Source organism: Rattus norvegicus, chromosome 13 (genome assembly GCF_036323735.1).
Source record: "Rattus norvegicus strain BN/NHsdMcwi chromosome 13, GRCr8, whole genome shotgun sequence".
NCBI lineage: Eukaryota > Metazoa > Chordata > Mammalia > Rodentia > Muridae > Rattus > Rattus norvegicus.
This window is the reverse complement of record NC_086031.1, coordinates 51,283,391-51,304,516: the sequence shown is the minus strand read 5'-3', so window position 1 is coordinate 51,304,516 and position 21,126 is coordinate 51,283,391.

The following is a 21,126-nucleotide window of genomic DNA, read 5'->3' as shown; positions in this document are numbered from 1 at the left end:
GTGCCCTTAGATCAATAAGCACATTTAGGCAGCCTGGCCAAAAAGTGCCTGAACACACAATCACCTATAGTTAGCAAAAAGAGGTATGGCCCACAGCCAAGGCCAAATATGTTTTACTTCAGATAAGAAGTCCTAAGGTGATTTAGAAAGAAAAGAAAAGAAAGAAAGAAAGAAAGAAAGAAAGAAAGAAAGAAAGAAAGAAAGAAAGAAAGAAAGAAAGGAAGGAGGCAGGAAGGAAAGAAAGAAAGAAAGAAAGAAAGAAAGAAAGAAAGAAAGAAAGAAAGAAAGGAAGGAAGGAAGGAAGGAAGGAAGGAAACACAGTTGTATCTATGTCTTAGCAGGAAAGCATTTGTGTTACACATGTACAAGACTCTGGATTTAATCCCAGCATAATTGAATTCATGAATGAATGAGTGAATGAATGAATGAGACAGGTCTCTAAGGAGCAGATGTGTCTAGAGAGCATACCATTTATTTTATTTATTTATAGCACTACAATAAAAATAATGTAAATCATACATTATTCTTTTAAAACCTGGGAGGTTTTTTTGGTTTTTTTGTTTTTGGTTTTGTTTTGTTTTGTTTTGTTTTTATTCTGTGTTGTATGCCTTTTCCCTACTGGCCCATCTCTCCAGTCATACATTCGTAATTTTCAACTACACGTTTTAGGCATAGACGAACAGCTTAGTCAGTGAAGTGCTTGCTTTACAGGTATGAGGAGTTGACTTTATTCTCCAGAACCCACATAAACAAAAGCCACATAACCAAGCATGTAGCCGTGAGCTTATAATTTTAACACTGAGGAGGGGGAAGGGGCAGGAAGTGGCAGATCCCTGGTACTCCCTGGCCAGCCTATCTAGTTAACCTGGTAAGTTCCAGACCAATAAAAGACCCTATTTCAAACCAAGGAACATCAGGTCACCCACCAGCCTCCCCATGCATGGACCTGGGCATCGACACACAAGCATACACACAGGCACACACAGGAGAGGAAAAACACTTTGTAGTTCAAGAAGTAGAGTTAAAGAGATTTTGAAGCACGAAGAAGTTTGGAAACACTAATTACAACGCCATCTTAAATGAGAGTGTTATGCTTGGAATTTTTCGTAGTATGGTCCATAAAACACTTGAAAGCATAGGAGTATATACAGGGGGTCTGGGCTTCAGATTACAAGGATGCTACAGAAATGCGACTGTCTTTGCACTGACTGTTACTTAAGTACTCTGGAAGGCAGGCAACAGCAACCAGAAAGTCCACTCAATATATTATTCAATGTACAGGATGATACCATTATGGTCTTGTGTGTGGTCACAAGACTTGACTCAGACCCCTAGGCAATATTTGAGGGAACTGACAAAAGTTTGCTGAGGTATAAAAGTCTGAAACAATGTTACAAATGTTCCAGGAAAATATAAAGCCAGTAACAATAGGGAAACTGGGTACAGGCAGGACACTGAGGCAAGAACTAGACCCATAGGATGCATACACTGAGTAGGATCACTGGTGAGAAGCAGTGTGTTTTGGTGGATCTACAAGTTCCAATCGGATAAGGGACCTTGGGAGAAACCAGCTTTGGCCAACCTGGGATTCTTAGCATTCTGAAAACTGCTCTAGACAACATTACCTCAGGCTCAGAGTGGGACTGGCAGTAGATCTGAGACTACATGGCTGTTTAACAGCTGGGTTTTCTTTCTTCTTGAATGGCCATCATGAGATACACATCACTGCATTTAGGAGAGGGCCCTGAGATATCTCTACTCAGTAAAATGGATAATGAGTGGATGCAGTGGACATTGGACTGGTGGTCCAGGCCCATGAAATCCTCTGCCTCTCTGCTGCTGGCTGAAGGGGAAGGCTCTCCAAGCCCTAAAGCAAGATGGAGTTATATATAGGACAGAGCCAAAGACCACACTCGTGTGGAAAGCTTCCATGGCTCTTCCCATCCCTAGAGCTGACTGAACTGTTGCAGGGGAAAGGCTGTCCTTTACCACAGCAATCTTGCTCCTTTAACCTACAAGTCCCAGGGCAACCATTTGACAGAAATGACGATACAGTTGAAAAATGGCTCTCCAAATTCAGTAGATCAATGGGATTACCCCAGTTCAAACTAAAGTATGTAAATGTGACTTTGAATAGATTAAAATGAATATAATTAGCATATTAAAAGTCAACAAACTAGAGAAAAGCAATGAGGCTCAGTGAGATTATTTGATAAAATGAATAAAATTGATGAAACTTCAGTACAGTTGGTTAGAAAGAAAGAGAATGCAGCTCAGTTTGGTGGAGCTTTGCCTAGAACACGAGAACCCCTGGGTTCAGTCCTTATTGTTGCTTTAACCAGAAGTCGTTGTGTGTGGAGTGGAGGGCAGCTTGCTTTCTCTTCTAATGCAGCTCGTGTGTCTAGTCAGGAGGGTCGGGAAACTAAGGAGGGACATCAGATGACATATAGGGACCTCAGAAAACTGTCACGGGGAAGGTACATGAGGCCTGGTGCACCCATTGTGTCACACATGGTTTGACACTCTGCCTTCAGTGTGGGTTTTCATGTCAGTGGCCATGATCCAGATACAGCTGTGTTCATCCCCAGTCCTGCTGTGTGAGGTGTTGAGATAATCTGTCCAGAGAAAACTCGAGCTGAGGAAACTCTGGCTCTGTGACTCTTTGTAATGGGGAGCAGAGAAACAAAGCCATTTCCACACACTTTCAACAAAGAGCACTCCTGACTGGCCAGCTGGAAATGCAGATAAAGAGAACTAAATATCCATCAGACTTCCCTCTCCCCAGTGTGGACATACCCAAGAAAACACAGGAACAAGTGCCTACACAACCACTCAGTGGGCATGCAGGGATTGTTTTGTTTTAGTTACATCATGTGTGTGCGTTTTCTTTTGTGTGTGGATATATATATATATATATACATATATATATATATTCTCCTTCTAATAACCAACTTCATTTTACCCTCTCCATAATTACCTCTTTGTTTTCGTAATTACGATCTTCTCTTACCATCTTTTGTCTTCTCCCTTTTCACTTTCTGTATGCTCTCGGTTTCCTTTTCCTTTCCAGTTTCCAGCTTCTTTGAACAGTTATTTTTTCCCTTTTTATCATCTTTAAAAAGTCTCTAGTTTGCCCACCACTCCTGTTCATTGTTGGTAGAGTCGTATGGATGTAATGGTAAGCTCTTGGTTTTCATGTTGTTTCTGTTCTTGGTTCACTGTAGTTTATTTGTCTCTTTCCCTACAGTGCTGGGGATTGAGAATGGCACTTGAGGATATCGTGTATGTAGATATGCCATTGAGCAGTCCCAGGAGAGCTTAAAGCCAGCCACCACCACCCCCATTTAAACTTGAGGGAGTATTATAACTCAAAGAACTGGGCAGAGAGAGTCCCAAAACTGGTCACAAGCCTTGGACAAGGGCACAATGGAAGGGGAGCTAGAAGACCTCCTGTTGACAAAACTGGAGGAGTGCTTTCAACAGTGATGTCTATGCACTCCGCTCTTCATAACACACGTAACCAATATTAGGCTGGAAGCCCTGTTTGCCCTGCACAAGCTGGGAAGCCCCATCTGCCCTCCTTCCTCCAGCTGAACTGCAGAGAGAACCCCACCACCACCGCCTGCTTGGAGAAAAGCCCCAGGCTAACATGTCTCTATGTATCTGTCAACCCACCCAAGAATGCCTGCCCAAGGGCTCCATTTTTGCTCACACATGAGCACAATCCCAGCTCTTAGCTGGCACATCATCACTCCTCACCTAAACGCTCATAAAAGCCACTTGCTTTAACCTGGATGTGGGACCTCACTGACCTCCATGAGATCTCGGTGAACCCACCCAAGAGCTGCTTCCTAATCAACCTGCCCTTATCTACTTTAATCTAGTCTAATCTGGCCTATACCTGTGTTGCTGAGGAAGAGGAAAAAGCCTGTCAGACATAACACTTCACGATAACACAGTATCTCAGGACACATCATCAAAATATGACTGCTTTGCAAAAAATGCTCTCATATAAGAATAGAAGAGATAACCACCCTCACACACCAAGCTCTACACAGAAATACAAGAAACACTTAAAAAGTATAATGTAAAATGACTAGTTTAAAAGTTTATAATTCCCAAAAAACTCAGTCCAAAAATGCTGAAGTGGGTGAAATGCCAGATGAAGAATTCCAAAAAAAATTAAAAAATTTAAAAAAATTGCTTTTTAAAGTATTTAAAGGGGGTGGGGAGGGCAAAAACACTTTTTGCTCTTCCAAGAACCAAGTTAGGTTCCCACTGCTCACATCTGGTAGCATTTGACCCTCTCCAGAGGGGCTGACCTAGTCTCTTACACACACACACACACACACACACACACACACACACACACACACACACACACATCTTTAAAACATCTTTTGAAAAAGACCAGTGAAGTCCAAGACAATGCTTTAAAATAGTTGAATGAAGAATATGACACAGATGAAAAATGACAAGTTTGATAAAGAAAGCATGATACTGAACAAATAGAAGTCTTGAAATTAATAGCTATAAAAGTCTAGTACAAAACCTAATGGAAACCTTTCCCACTTAAGCTAAGTCTCGTAGGAAAGACCCCATTGTGTAGCAGATTCTTCTAAATTGAAACATTCTACCCTGGAGAGAAGCTGGATAAGATTCCCAAAGTAAACAGAGCTTGCAAACCAAGAACTAAATGCTTCAAATGTTTCATGAAGTTCCTGAAACTTACAAGATTCACAAGGCCTTTGCCTGAGGTTTTTCAAGCAGTAAGGACTATTAGAGAGAAGAGATTTTCTGACAGCAGAGCTTCCTCCAAGTCCTGCAGGGCACTTCAAGGACATGACTGACACAGAGGGCTGGGCTGGTACCAGCTGTGCATCCCTGTCCAGACTACCCAGACGGCCCAGACAATAGTATACTCAAACCAAACTGTGTTAGTTCTTGGGATTGGGAAGGGTAAGAATGGGTTCAGTTCAGACAGGCTTACTGGACTGAGCCAAAGCACAGGATATGTCTTACATGACAGGCTGGGCCTAAACATAATACATGGCAAGGGCGGAATAAGTTACCAGGCAAGGATAGTTGCAGAGGGTAAAGGTATAAATATGATCTAAGTACATTATATGCATGCATGAAAGTTTCACAACAGAACATCTAGCTTTATTCTGAAGAAATAGTTTCATAGTTTCATAGAAACTATGAGAAAAAAGTTATAAAAACAAGGTTTTGAGAAATACATCTGGTGGTCAGGATGCCTATGACAAACTCGTGACCTTTCTGAGAGATACAGCTGACGTCATGATGCCCAGTGATATGATAACGTTTTGGTGATCAAGATTCTGACTAAGCTAATTAAAACAAAGAAAAACAACTGTTCTCAGAAAGACCCCTATCCCTCCCTGTGGAATTCCAAGAACAACCGAAAGATGTCATCCTGACCCTGCCTGACCACCCAGTTCACCCCCACCCCTTTCCCAGTAATTCACCAAGGCCAGGTGTAGGGCTGGACAAGGAAAGTGACTAATTGAGCCAAGAATGGCCCCTTGAGCAGGCCAGCAGATACCTAACCAGATCCTTTGTCATGTGTACCACCAATGAGAATAGACCAGCTAACCCTGTTGCCAAAGTCTGCCCTTTTTAATGAATAAAAGTTGTGTGCTTTTTGAGTTTGGGGTTGCCTCTCCCTGCGTGGATGAGCAACCCCATGTTCGTGGAATAAAAACCTTACACCCTCATGCTATTGCAGCAGTCACTTTGTCAATCTGTGCTCGTGGGTTGCGCTCCTGAGGTAAGGCTACTATGGGGTCTTACAACAATTCCACAAAAGTTACAACTAATACCCAAAGACTTGGGCACAAACATTCACAACAGCAATGTTCACAAATTCACAAAGGAAAAAACAATTGATCTACACTGGTCATGGATCAACCATAAAATAATCCCAGGAGGTGAAATAAGACATACATGAACCCGTGCACAGCTTCTTATGTAAAATACCAGAGACCGTAAGTAAAGACACCTGTTAGTTGTTGCCTGGTGAGATACGCAGATAGGTGGATTACAAGAAGTTGTAGGAATGGTGGGTATATTAATTGCCATGACAGTTTCACAGGTGTATGTGCATGTCAAAACTCATTAACTCTATGTTCCTAGTATGGACAGTTTATTTGTGGTAATTACTCCTCAATAAAGCTCTTAAAAAGAGAATATCTAGTTTCGATTACTTCCACATGTCAGAATAGTGAATTAAAAAACGGATTGCTTTGCAGAGTTTGTAGGTCAATTATGGAAGATTCCTATTTGTAAGTGTCTTCACTCATGACCAGACTAATCTTTGCACCTGAGTCAGGGAACAGGTGACGTGGGAGAAGGAAGCAATCAAAACCTCGTCAAGTGGTGTCAACATCTGCCAACGGTTCTCAAGCTTCTCGTGTGTGAGAAAAAAATGTTCTAAGCATGTTAAATCCCCTCTTAAGTCTGACAGCAAACGAAGAAATATGTTAACCAAGATTGATATCTGTGAAAACCGAGACACAAAATCCCTCACTCATCTTGCTCAAGGTCAGATGTCTATTAAGTACCAGATAGTCTATATGAGTTGCCAAAAGGCAAACATGGGGAAGCAAGAGGAAAACATGTTCAATATAGGTTTCTGAACTGCCAATCAAGCATCCATTGTATACGCAGAGAAATAAATTACTTAATGACCAGCTACAGTTTGCAAAGTGCAAAGCTTATTAAAAAAATAACTGTTCATACTTTAACATTGTCTCCTGCAGTTTTCAGAACAATACAGTCTACAGATAAGAGCAGTTGGACTTAGAATGGGTGGAGGAAAAAACCCATAGCACAATACATATTGTTTAAGTGCTAAAATCTAAAGTTGAATCTAACTAGAGTGGGCATAGATTTCCAAAACTTTCCATGTCTGTTGACTATTATTATAAGAGTATCTTAAATTTCAACTTAACAAACACTAGTAAATCTTTTTTGTGCTCAGAAAAAAATCTTATTCAGTCATTTATCCCTCTCTGATCTATCTAAAATTCACCAACAGCACAGGACCACTAACTACTTGGCAGAAGAATGAAGTTACCAAGAAGTCTAGTCCAATTTAAAGCTCCTTTATCCCACCCCACACTGACAATCTGCTCCTATTATCACATCTGAGTTTATAAAATGAAAGGTATACTTGATATTTTGGCATCTGTGCTGTTACAAGGATCTTGGATAAAGGGTGGTTGTCTAGGTTACCACAAAGTTCATCCCATGGAACAAAAAAGTGAAGTGCCAATCAGAGAGGGAAGGGTCACTGATAGGCAACTGGAGAACTGGGGCAGGGAACGGAAGGCAAGCAGAGGCTGGGAGGGGATTCCAGACACAAAGTAACAATTATGGATCTAAAAGTGTTAAAGGGATGCTACCATCCTAAAACAGACGCCAGAGCCCAGACATAAAAATAAATTCTGAAGTTCTGGACACAAAGTAACTATTATAGATCCCTACATCCTCAAAAAGAAAAAGAACAAAAAACAACAAATCTTAGGGACATCTCTCATCAATGAAACGGAGGAGGTACCAGAGGGAGTCAGCATGGAGGTCCTGAGTCAGTTTTTTTTTATAGGTTACTGGGGCCCTCCAGGCCCTGGACTCCCTATCCTCCCTGATAAGTTCTTTGACAACTCTGCTACTACAAATCTTAATGTCATCTTTGACAAAAGAAAACAAAACTTGTTGGAAAGTGCCAAGTTCTGCATGGCTATGGAAGGGATGGGACAACATGGTTCCTGCTCCTGGAACAGAAGCAGTAGGGTGTGGGCCTCTACAAGTGCTGAGAGCTGCTGGGCATAAGGCGTGTGTGTGTGTGTGTGTGTGTGTGTGTGTGTGTCTGTATTACTTCATGTTCCTCCTTTGGGAAATATTTTCCCTGCCCAGGTTATTGAGAAATGTTCTCCCTGCGCCAAGATTAATGACTCCATGATAATTAGAAGCATCAAGAGTCTAGGAGGTGAAGATGTATCTAAAGTCTCAGCAAAATGGTAGAACTCTGACCTTCAGGACACCCTTAAGGCTGTGGGAAAGAACTCTGAAAAGGTGAGTTCAAAAGTATATAACTTCTCAACTATGCAAAATATAAGGATGCAGAATGAATTAAATGAGGGGCTTCGTGGACCTAAAAGAACAGAGGCAGATGCACTGTGTGGGAGATTGTCAGAAAGATACAAAGACAGGCAGATTCTGGAGTTCAAGATCAACCTGGGACAGAGAAAATTTAGGCCCAGGCCTTGTGGAAGTGGTGATCTCTGAGCCTAGCCAGGCTGATCTCTGAATTCATTTGCAATGTTATAAAATATTTGCTTGCTCTCTTTTCCTAGGAGCCAAGGGCTAAGTTAAAAAAAAATGCTGATTGGTGGAATAATCAAAAGAGAATCTGGGGTGGGCAGTTGAATCGATATGTAAATAAAAGACTGCGCTTTGGTTTATAAGAGTTGAGCTGTCTGGAGATCTCCAGAGAAAGCTATCTCAAGCAGAACACAGACTGTCAGTTTGTACCCATGATTTGACTTCTAGCTGTTCTTTTGCCACTCCCTAACACCCTTTCCTCAGAATTCCTCTCCAAGCTAAGGCTGGGCCTTTGCAGGAAAGTTTCAAAGTTCTCATATAAATCATCCTTTAATTGTTCAAAGCGGTGTAAGTAAAGTTTTCATTAAGTACAATCGATAAGAACATAAACTTGCTTATAACGTTATCACTTTATTCCGCTAAAATTTATTTAGGTACTTAGCTCATTCTTAATGACGTTTGAGGATGAGACTGTATATCTGATCTTAGTTTCCAATTTTTTAAATGTTGCTGAAAACATTTCTAATTCTGTCATCAAACCAAAAAAAAAAAAATCAGGAAACAGCCATTTTAAAGATTGTGAATGCAAATTAACTTTTCTTATAATGGCTTCCACTTTGCCTTCAGTGTATAATACTCAAATAACTATAAATTCACCACACCATAGGGACATGACTTCACCTCCATGTATCAGCAAGAGAGTTGTAAAGGCAAACATTAATATGGTACCACTTTACACAATAGTCCTTCATTATCCACATTAGGTCCTTGTAGCTCCTCCATACTACAAAGCTTGTAAAACACTAGATCTTGTAAAACACTAAATATCTCATTTAAATTTTGATGTAAAAACCAGCCTCCAGGGAAGCTTAATTGCCAAACTATCTTCCTTTACAGAAATACAGAAAATCAAAATAACTTCCTAGCATAATAAGCAGCAGAGTTATGAATAAGCAAAAACAATCATATGCCAAATATCATGCTTTTATAATACCAAAATTATATGCAATAGACAACCCGCTCTAATTAGTCCATATTATCTCATAAGCATACATGATATTACTGAATGGAGAATATGCATGAGATGAAAGAGAATAACTATATTTACTGTCTACATCTTATACAACACTATTTCTACAAATACCCGGTGACAGAAGAGATCATGCTAGAACTTGTGTCATAAACATAGATTCAAAGAGTATGGCCTATAAGTTTATAAAACACCAGTCAGCTTCCTAAGTATCACAACAGCACACTCTGAGCCCTGCAAGTCTGAGCCAAGCTTCATCCTAGATAGACCTAGGTTATGAAAGCCTTAACCTGTCCTAAAAGAAACAGAACACCCTGGAAAGTTGAAGCAACATCACCAGTACATAACTCCTTCTACCTGAACAATACTGGTCATCCAGTTGTTCATTTTTAGTTTATTTATTTATATTTATTATGTTTATATAACATTGATTTTTGAGAATTTCCTAGATGCTGCATATCATATATTTTGAGCGTGGTCATGCTTCACAACTCCCAAATCCACTCTCTATCCTCAAACCCCTCCCAACTTTGTATTCTTCTTCTTCTTCTTCTTCTTCTTCTTCTTCTTCTTCTTCTTCTTCTTCTTCTTCTTCTTCTTCTTCTTCTTCTCCTTCTCCTTCTCCTTCTCCTTCTCCTTCTCCTCCTCCTCCTCCTCCTCCTCCTCCTCCTTCTTCTTCTTCTTCTTCTTCCTCTTCTTCTTCTTCTTTCTCCTTCTCCTTCTCCTTCTCCTTCTCCTTCTCCTTCTCCTTCTCCTTCTCCTTCTTCTTCCTTCTCCTTCTCCTTCTCCTTCCTTCTTCTTCTTCTTCTTCTTCTTCTTCTTCTTCTTCTTCTTCTTCTTCTTCTTCTTCTTCTTCCTCCTCCTCTTCTTCTTCTTCTTCTTCTTCTTCTTCTTCTTCTTCTTCTTCTTCTTCTTCTTCTTCTTCTTCTTCTTCTTCTTTTTAAAATAATCTCCCAAGTCTAACTTGACCTGCCCACACACCCCTGGGTATAAAGCCATCCACAGGAATGCTATCCACCTATCAGGGGAGATGTCTTTAAAAACACTGACTGCCCCTCACCTAGAAGCTAGCTGCTGCCACTAGCTCTTAGCTAGGTGTGGGACTTCATCTCATGCTAGAATGTTGACTGGCTTGAGCTTGTGTAGATCTTGTGCAGGCAACCACAGCTCCCATGGGTTTGTGAGTGCATGCCTGCCCTGCACAATCCACTCATCCTTCCTAACCCCTAGTTCTTACAATTTTTCTGTACTTTCTCCTGCAGTGGTCTCTAAGGAAGACAGGGTGATATGGATCTTGTACTTGTGAATGAGCACATCACTGTAATTTATTCTCTGAACTTTGACCAGTAGTGAGTTTCTGTGTTAACCACCATACACAGGCAGAAAGGTGTGAGGTCTTAACAGTCTTATCTTAGTGGTGTAGAGACATGAATTTAAAGGGCCAAACTTCAATCTTTACAGCTTGGTTAAAATATTGAAACAGTACTACGATTATTTAAGGTTTAAGATTTTCCTTAGAGATAAATATCTTAAAGCTTAGCAAAAGATTTTAAGCAAAAATATACATGTGTAATATATATAATATATATTCCCAATATTTGTCCATAGAAAATTACTTTCAGATAGTCTGCTCAGATTAATGAAGTTTGAGGTCAGAGCACAGAAGAGTTTAGAGCTTGGACTTTGATCCATCCGGGCCCGTGGAGGTGAGGGTCACTGGGAAGCTGCCAGCGGCGGTTTTGGCAGACAGCACCTTCAGTGTGAGAAAGCTGCTGAGGCTTGAGGTTCCTGGAGGAATCGCCACACTGCCAGTGTACCATCGGCTTCCAGCTTTGTATTTGCTCCAGATTGTCACAGATCATGCGGGATATCTTTGGAAGAGGATACTACCTGCTCTAAAGCCTACTGACTCCATACTTGGAGGAATTTAGTCGGTAGGACAGTGAATCTCTGGCCGAAATCTTTCTGAGATCTACACAATCATTGGCGATAAAAATCCTTTGCTAATCATCTCTGGCAAGTGGCCAGAGACTGCGCGGCCGATCACGGGAGCCCTTAGAGATGCGATCATTGCATATGAGTTCGTGATTTCTCATGCATAGTTGTCTGTGTATCCAGGTTCTCTTCAAGAACAGCAAGATGGCTCAGTGGTTAAGAATATTTGCTGCTCTTGCAGAGAGGCTGGGTTCAGCTCCCAGCACCTGCATGCCAGCTATCAACTTTCTATAATTCCAGTCCCAGGGCATCCAACACCCTCTTCCGGCCAGCCTCTGCAGGCACTGTCTACATGTGGTACACAAACGTGCACGCAGGGAAAACAATAATACACATACAACTAAATTTCAAAGAATTAGAAGAACCAACAAAACTACCTTTAAAAATAAGTTTCACAAATATAAAACTCTCCCGCAGTAAAAATGCTTGATTTATTATTTCTTGATCGTGATAACAATACACAGAATCAGCCTACCCCTATGTCACAATTGCAAACATAGAAAATGATAGTTACAAGAAGTACATTTTTACACATGGGGCTACTGGCCTTCATTAAGAAACTTTCTTTCATTAAAATAATTTATTTTGAGAAAAATAAGTCCAAATGAAACTAATTAGTTTATGTATGTATTTTCTGTACTGTTGTTAGTAATTGTCACTTACTGCATAGTGATGTCCTCAGTATGGGCCTAGGGACTTTGGAGACACATAGGTAATAAATAAGTCATCCTATTCAAAGGAAATCACATACACCTTGAGGAGCTGTCCAGGCAGCTGAGCAGTAGTAGTGAGGAAGTAGTGAGTTCCCTCAGCCCAGGGTAGAGAAGCAAACAGTCTACCTGGTGGCAAACAGCTTCTTCCTTTTCTTTTCAGGCTGGCCTCTGAAAAGTCTTCCCTCATCCTATTCTACCCCTTATCCTGAATCCATGTGCACTGATCCTCTTTTGCGTGCTATTGGTGTGGAGAGGTGGCTCGACCACTGTGTCAGGTCACCAGTGGCTAACCATGGATGCTTTCCCCAACTCTGAAAGCTGTATTACTCTTAATTTTTATAATCTTGAGCATGGGTCTCTGATGAGGACAGAACACTTGGCATGCCATGCTATAAGGAACACCTTGAGTAGGTAATTTCATTGTTATGGAATTTTGTACTTCAGAATTAATTTCTTTGGAATATACATAAAACTTAAAATAACTCAGGGCCCTGATCCCTGTAGCATCTGATTAGTGGTGTTTGTATTATTGTGAGCTTTATCAGAAAATACTTTTTTGTTATTTTTAACATTATGCATGCCTGTGTCTGTGTATGTGTGTGTGGGAATGTGCATTTAATAAGGAGCCTACAGAGACCAAATCCCCCAGAGCTGGGATGGCAGGCATGGTGAGGAGTCGGACACCAAACCCTGGTCTTCTCTATTGCTGTGATAAGCACCATCACCAAAAGCACCTTGCGGGGAAAGGCTTCATTTCAGCTTACAGACGGACTCCTTCTTGAAGAAAAGCCAGAGGCAGGAACAGAGGACATGGAGAAATGCTGCTCATTGGCTTACTCTCCGTGTCTTGTTCAGCCTGCTATTATTATACAACTCAGGACCACCTGCCCAGGGATGACACTACCTCCACAGGCCTGGACCCTTCCACATCAATCATTAATCAAGAAAATACCCCACACACTTACCTACAGGCAATTCAGTAGAAGTATTTTCTCAGGAGAGGATCCCTCTTCTCAGATGACAGTAGCTTGTGCTGAGTTGTCAAAAAGACAAAAGAAGAAAGAAAGAGAGAGAGAGAGAGAGAGAGAGAGAGAGAGAGAGAGAGAGAGAGAGAGAACTAACCAGGACAAAACATAACCAGTTTAACGGTGAGCTGTCTCTCCAGATACTTAATCATTAGGTTGTTATTTACTAAGCTTTCTGGGAGAAAAAAAAATGTCTTCTCTCAAATTCTTTTTAAAGAAAAAAAAAAGCAAGAACGAAAGTTCGTGGTGATATAAAGGCATGTACAAACTTAGGAAGTCAGAGGCATCCATCCAATTCATACTTAAATCATCAAAAATACAAAGCAAACTAAATTATTACCTGAGATGAGGGTATGTAATGCTACCCAATATGACAGCCAGTGATTATACAGGGATTTGTTCAGAGCTGGTGTTCCCTTACACTGGCTTGTCCGGGTCATGTTCACACACCCTACAACACATATCAGATGGAGGTCAGTGTATTCACAGTCACACTTAATTTTATAACAGTTATAACCCACATTCATACGATCCCTAAGCAACCGCTTATCTACAGTCCTCCCGCTTTAGCTAGTCCATGCTCTGCCTCCACACTCCCTATCCCAGACTTTCAGATTAACAGATCTTATGGACTTTGACTTCCTTCGTGTACTTTTGAAGTTTGCCTCAATTATTACCTATGTCCACACTTTGCTCCTTTTAAGGCTAATTACTCCCCTGTAACATGGCCCTGCCACGTCTCACTTGCTCTCATGGATAGACTGGCTTATTTCCTCCTGTGAGCTGTAGTGAATAATATTGCTGTGAAGACATGTGTGTACATTGATTTATAGACATACATTTCGTGTATGTGTGTTATACTAAAAGCAGGGGCACACCACGCGCTCGTTCATGTGTTTAACAGTCTTGGGAACTGTCAAGAGTGCTGATAAAGCCAGGCCTATGTGAATTGCCTCCAGCCATGTCTAAAGGCTCCTCTTTCTTGGTGTTCTCCCCACCTTCACCTCCATTCTTATCTTCTAACTTTTAAATCTAGACAGCTCTGGTGGCTCCTTTGTATCTCTGTCCTTCTTTGATGACAAATATTGATAAGCATCTGTTCATGTACCTATGGGCCATTTGTACATCCCTGGTAAGTTTAGATGGCTTTACCATTTCCATTCATTTATTTCCATTCCTAATACAGGGGGATGGAAATTGTTTACTCCATGATGCACATGATTCAGAAAGCATTCCTCCTTCCTGTGGACCCTCTTCTCGGGGGCTTATGGCATATTCTGAAACACAAAAGTTCTTGGCTGCATGAAGTCTAGCACAATTTTTTTCTGTTTGCTGAACAGTGTTTTCAGTGTCCTATTGGAGGAGACTTGGTCAAATCAAAGGTAATAACAATTTATCACAATGTTTTTATTGAGGCTATTAAGCGTGGTCTTGGTCGTGTTTAGTTTTTGAAAAATAAGCACAAGACATGTATTTTATCTTTCTAATTTTGTTTTATGTTTATGCCCAAGTGCACTCTGCTTATAATTCCTACATTACACTTCCTGGAATAAACCTCGGTTTGAAATTCATCAACAAAATGAAATCATTTTGAATCAGTAGATGCTTTAGTCAGTTCTCTATAAAAGATAACTAAATGCAAAACATGGATTTCCACAAAATCTATTCTCTTCGCTGAATTGAGAAAATGGAGGTGTGTGAAAATTACTAGATGCTGAAGGCTAAGACCATTAGCAAACTTGTGCTTTTGTACATCTTATTTCCCAACAAAGCACACAATTAGCTGAGGGGAGGGGTGGTTCACTGAAAGAAAATAGGCCCAGGAGATGTAAGGGAAGAACTATCCAGAAAGGGACTCTGACATGGACCCTCCCGGACCAGAACGTTTCTGGTGAACAGAAATCCAAAGTAAAAACTTTGGATCTCTTGACTATCATTGTTCTATCTGATCAGATGGGTTTATTTAGGAATAAGATAAGCATTCGCATGGAGAGGCTGCTATTCTCTAGGTATCAAATATTCCTCAAAGGCCTGTATGTGGGCTGGAGGGAAGCTTAGTCAGCAAGAGCATGCATGGTTCTTGCAGAGGAAGAAGATCCAGTTGGCAGCACTTACTTAGGGAGCTCACAGTCACCAGTAACTCCAGCCTTAGGAGAGTCAAGGCCTTCTACAGACAACACAGGGCCTGCACTCACATGTACATAGAACACATCTTCACAGAGATATACACAGTTAAAAATAAAAGTTAAAAAAATTAAAGGGCCGTGTGTTAAAGACTTGGCCCCAGGTCATGGTGCTTCAGGAAGATGCAGAACTTTTAAGAGGAGGGGCCTAGTGAGATCCCTTTTGGTTGTTGGTAACACGCCCTTAAAGGGGATTGTGGGACCATGGGCTTTTCTTCAAGTCTCCTTTATTTCCCACCCATGAAAAAGGTGGCTTCGTTCCACCATAAATCGTACCGTGAGTACTGTCACAACTAGCCACCACTGCAGCCTTTGGAACCATGAGACAGCACAATCCTTTTCTCTCCATAAGTTGATTATCTCGTGTATTTGTGAGGGTCACAGAAAGCCAGATAACACAGAAGTGTTTGAGTGGGAAAAAAAATACTTTTTCTCTACATTACAGATGAAACGCCCTGTCAAGCCTCTAAGAGATGATGCTTAATTTTGTAATTCAAACTTCAAATACTCAGAAAAGGACTGTTCTCCTATTTTCAACCCTTCCCTATCCATGCATTATCTTATTTCAACTCCTCCAGAAGAAAACCTATAAAGAACTGAATTTCCATATAATCATATTTGAAAGATGTTTCAGGCTGTTTTAAATGCTTATGAATACCAAGTTTTTTTCTCCTTTTCAAAGAATGTCTGCTATTTGGAAATAGTCTAATTCTAAGTCAGATGTACTTAGTAAAGTGGGCAATTTCGCTACATAACGTTTTGGTAAAAAGATAATAATGTGATCATGCGTTGATCCATCCACTTATTTAACAAACATTTCTCATCTGCCTGTCATGTGCCAGGTTCCACTGAGGGTTTCTGGGGGACACAGCTCAGGGCAAAACAAAGGCCTGCATTCTCAGAATTCACACTCTAAAAAGTAAGCACAATGAAGCATCAGTTCAGTGAGGAAAAATGGAGCAATGAGCCAAGGGTAGAAAGGCAGGCTCTGTTAAGCAAAATGCTAGACAAAAAAGTCCACTCTCGTCAGGCAACACAGAGTCTCAATAGGGAAAAATAACCATGTTCCCTGCTTAGCCATTACCCTGCCCAGATATTCAATGTACTGTGTACCGATTGCTCTGTGGGAGAGTCCTTACTATCCCAATGTCTCTTGATAACTCGTACCTACACAGAAACACTGCCTTGTCTTTATGGAGATTGAGTTGATATTCAGATATCTCTACCAGGTCTAAACGGCAAGGGGCAATGGTCTGATGCTTTACCTCATCCACAAAGCCTGAGGAGATTGGGTCAGGCAGTCTCAGGGTGGGTCTAAATTGCATTAGGAGCTGATTTCCATGTATGTTATAGTCTTGTTTTAAATTTTCAAATTAAATTTCAAATTCTCGATTCTTCTGAGTTTTCTCAAAAGGTTACCAGAGAAAGTGAAAATACAATCTAATGTCCCATTCACTTCCTCGCTCTTCTCCACCCAGCTGAGGGATTTTTCTTTTCCATTACTTCGGGTTAACTGTTGATTTAATTCTCCGGGAGAGACTCCACCCTTCTTATCCTCTGTCTCTGTCACAGGTACATGCAAACATAACTAGTAACAGATACTCAGGTCAAATGAAGTCCCATTATTTTGAGTTTTCTAAAGCATACATTTTGCCTATGCTCCTCAAACAACCAATTACTTGAGAATCATTCCATTCTACAGCTCTCCTTCGTTCAAAGCCTAAGAATCTACCAGTTTTACTAGACACTCGATTAGTACCAGGAATGTTTTACCTATTGCAAATTGCATTAGGCAAAAATTTGGCTCTGTAGTTTTTGAGCAGATGCAAGCTTCTAAGGACATTCTTAGATGTGTTAACTATCCTCTGACAGGACATACATTTAAACATTCCAGAGTCTCTGAAAGCCAGAGTGTCTTGACCACCAGTTTTTGAAATTCCTCTGATCTGATATTTCTGAAAATATTTGTAACTTGGGTGAACAGGAAAAGAAAGGGAGGGGGATGAAAAAGTATTCCTTATTATGCTTTTTTTAGGACCAGTGAAAAGGAAACCAAACCAAAATCCTCCTTCCCATTCCTGAGTCCCAGCTCCAATGGCCAGTTCTTTTAAGAAGTGACCTCCTGTCACCAACACAGTCTCTTTGGTTTTGCTTCCCCTGATTGCTCTGCAACCATCTCCATCCCATCTGCTCTTGGGAAAGAGGAAACAGGATCTGACCAAAGGAGCAGGGAGAGGACCCAGATCGAAGGGAAATGCCTAGTCAGAGCTTTCTAATTGTTATTTCAAGTAAAATACAATCTTTGCTCCAAATGGTCATCAAAACAGCCTACTCCGAAGACATGGCTCTAACATCCCCTTAGAAGCCTTCTCGAGGCTATTATTGCTTTCCATTGTCTGACTCTGTTTGCATCCTTCTTTTAATAAAAGCAAGCACACAGGAAGAAGGCTGGAAGATATTAGTTGCATAGAGTATCCTGATTTCAATATTTTTATGATTGTCTCCCAAACATAAATAAATCTCTTTCATATGCCATTCTCTTCTCCACCAAGATACAAATTTCATGCCAAAAAAAAAAAAAAAAAAGGATTGCTTTCTGGGGCTGGGAAGATGGTGTAGTTAGGAAAGCACCCCAACACAAGCATGGGGACCTAAGTTTGGATGCCTGGCATCTATGTAAAAGTTGGCGTAGCATGCAGCCCAAGGACTTGGTAATATTTCTGGCAATGATTGAATCACTAGTGGCTGGTAGAAGCTGGCAGATCTTGAAGTTCTTCGGCCAGCCAGCTTAGGGGGATTGATAAACTCCAGGATCAGTGAAAAAACCTGTCAAAAAAAAAGAAAGAGAGAAAGAAAGAAAGAAAGAAAGAAAGAAAGAAAGAAAGAAAGAAAGGAAGGAAGGAAGGAAGGAAGGAAGGAAGGAAGGAAGAAAAAAAGATGAAAACGCAGATCGAGAAGAAGTTGGATCTCTTCTAACTTGCTTTCATTGGACTGGAATGTGCTAGGCAAGCCACCTGAGGAGAAAATTAATCATCCATCATGTTTGGCTAAGAACACTGTGCTATGGTTACTGGCCTGGAGAGCTTTGTCCACTGGTGCTGTGTTGGCCTGAATATCATGGTAGCAATCAACCACTTTCTGGTTAGGTTTAAGTCCTGTTGCACAAGATGAGCCCATACCCAGCACCATTATCAGGACAAGAACCTATGGATAGATAGGTCATAAACCTTAGGAGAGAACCTAATTTTTCTACATTAACATAGTATTAAAATGACTCCTAAATGTTGGTATTTTGTTTAAGCTCCACCTCCACAGCTACCTGGCAGCAGCCAGGTATGCTCCGCCTCACGGTTGCCTGGCAACAGCTAGCTGTGCCTGATACTGTAAAAGGGGCTGCTTGCCCCCTCCTCCCTCTCTTATTCCCTCTTACCCTCCCTTCCCCCTCTTGCTCTTTGCTCTTCTATGTTCTTGCCCCCATGCCTCCCCTCCATGTGCCCATGTCCACCTTTCCTCTCTTCTACTCTTCTCTCATTAAACCTCTCCACTTGGAACCATGGTATTTGAGTGTCTTCTGTCTAGGAATGGGCCAAGATTTAAATCCTAACACTAATGACTTGTTATACCCATAGATCAATGTATTTTCAGTCATCATCTTAAAAAAACATCTATTTGTTATACATGGTAACTGTCTTAGTTAGGGTTTCATTGCTGTGAACAGACACCATGACCAAGACAACTCTTATAAGGGACGACATTTAATTGGAGCTGGTTTATAGGTTCAGAGATTCAAGCCATTATCATCAAATGGGAGCATGGCAGCATCTAGGCAGCCATGTCACTGGAAGAGCTGAGAGTTCTACATCTTGTTCCAAAGGTCAACAAGAGAAGACCAACTCCTCAGACAGATAGGAGGAGGGTCTCAAAGCCTACCCCCACAGTGACACACTTCCTCCAACAAGGCCACACCACCTCCTAGTAATACCACTCCTTGGACCAAACATATTCAAACCACCACATTTGACACCGAGACCAACAATTGGCCAAGGTACAGAGAGTAAGAGATTACAGAATACTTAGCCCTAAATCGAGTATACGTGCAACAATCTCACACCCCTATTAAGTCTCACTGATCATTTTGGAAAAGAAAGCACAATCAGCATAAGAACCAGAGGTGGTAGATGACTCCAGGGAAACATCCCCTGGGCACAACAGGACATCTGTACACATGAACCACAGCAACTGTGACACCATTTCAGAAATCTGATCAAATCCCAGCAAGCTTAAGAACCCAATCCTACTAGCCATGGAGCAAGAGGCAACTGGTAACTGCTAGAAAAAGAAGGGTCAGTGTTCTCTAAGGGTGTAGACCCTGGTAAATCAACCACACTCAAGTTGGAGACCAATCAACCAAGAATATTTTAGACTTTATTGGTGATAGGGAGGACACACAAAGATAGCCATCTAGGGAAGACGATCTAGGAAGAATTTAAGGGTGGATATGATCAAAATACATTGTACAAAACTTGAAGCTCTAAAAAAAAAAAAAAGAATAAAATGGAGTAATTGAGGAAGACACCTGATATTAATCTCTGGCTGCCACATGTACCTGCATGTGCATGTGTACACACACACACACACACACACACACACACACACCTTTTCCATGAGAAATTCTGTAAAGGAAAATTCTACAGGGAAGCTATGTACAGCACGTGCACTAGGTACCAGAGCAGGACAAGCAGCTAAGTATTGCCACATGCACTTCAATCCATCCCATCCTGCAAAGCTGAAAATGGCTTTGCCTGTCACTTAAAATCCCAGGGCAGGTGTCCCTGGATGCATTGACTCCAACCACAGTCTAACAAGCAACTGATGCCATTTGAAAAGGAAGCTAGGTTTGTGACTCGAACATCAGCTTCCCCACGATAAAAAGTCAGGAGGAATGACTGCATCTGTACCAGATTGGTGCCCACCATGAAGTATCGTTTGATATAGTTCAGCATGTCATATTCAATAAACATTCTTGCTTCTTCCTGAAAACAATTACCAAAATCCTCAAATCAGTCTTTCCTCCTCGAGTGAACATAGATGGTAGATCCATGAATTTCCTCTATCATGTAACTATGAAGAAGAACTTGCTATAGGGGAGAGGAAAGGGCCCAACAAGAGATCAGTTGTTCAAGTTACTCTGTACCTCTCAATAGACTCCATTCCTAAGCACTGTCTACACTTCGAGTACACCATAGAGGCCTGAGCAGCTACTCAGTCTGGTTCAAGAATGTGAGTTCCTCATTTGGTGATGAGTGGATAAGGCCAGAAATGCAACTTTAAGTCCTACACCCTGTTCCCTAGACAGTGTTTGGATGTCACCCATACCCTAAAAGATGGATGAGATACGTTCATGACAACATAGCTTTTAACCTTTCCTCTCTTCCACCACGGCTAGGAGAATTCCCGTAAATGGTGGGCACCTTGTCTGCAATGTGGACAATTGATTTAACCTGACTGCCTCTGAAGCTCTAATGGATGTTGTGGCCAAATCCTCTGAGATAAAAATTATGTCAAAGCAAATTGGGGCAGGTTAAAGAGCAGACCTGCTTTTCATTGACAGCTCTGGCAATAACACAGCTCCTAGTTGTTCAGAGAAAATGATTAAGAATGATCAATACTCAATCATTTTTAGAGTGTTTCCCTCAGGAAAACTGTGTTTGCTTTTCTTTCCCCTGTCAAAGCTGGTTTTACAAACCTAGAGAAGACCCCTTCTTCTCACACAGAAGAACACACACACTGCTCACTCCTTTACTTTATCCTCAGTAATTCAGCATATTGACGAA